This window comes from Penaeus monodon, chromosome 34, assembly GCF_015228065.2.
Source record: "Penaeus monodon isolate SGIC_2016 chromosome 34, NSTDA_Pmon_1, whole genome shotgun sequence".
Classification (NCBI taxonomy): Eukaryota; Metazoa; Arthropoda; class Malacostraca; order Decapoda; family Penaeidae; genus Penaeus; species Penaeus monodon.
In genome coordinates, this window is record NC_051419.1 from 12,336,598 (window position 1) to 12,336,959 (window position 362).

At 29.0% G+C, this 362-nt stretch overlaps 1 protein-coding gene across 1 annotated transcript in view; it reads right to left on the minus strand.

The window, feature by feature from the left end:
* The window catches only part of LOC119594592 (ankyrin repeat domain-containing protein 11-like), a gene marked incomplete in the record, with an annotated part of 34,234 nt that overhangs the window by 8,297 nt on the left and 25,575 nt on the right, over positions 1-362 (minus strand).

The window sequence follows — 362 nt, forward strand, 5'->3', positions numbered from 1 at the left end:
AAAAGTAAAAATAATCAAGACGGATTTCAGTTAATGGAGAAAAAAATTTAAAATATCTATTTTATCACTCCTTCTCCCATACACACTTCCATTCTCCAATGTAAATTGTATCTTTACAAAATGATATCAAATTACAAATAATTTATGTCATTTCTTACAAATTAATTTTGTCAATTGGCTTGCACTAACCAGTATTTCATACTTATAATGGATAAGTATCATTCAATAGGAGACTTTGCAGTAAAATCCCATTCTGAAAGTATCAGGAAGTGTAACCTGATGTATCATTTTGCTTTAGGAGAAATTTTCCAGTAATAACTCGTGAAGTAGCCACATTACTAACTTTTATCTTTCATTAGCCG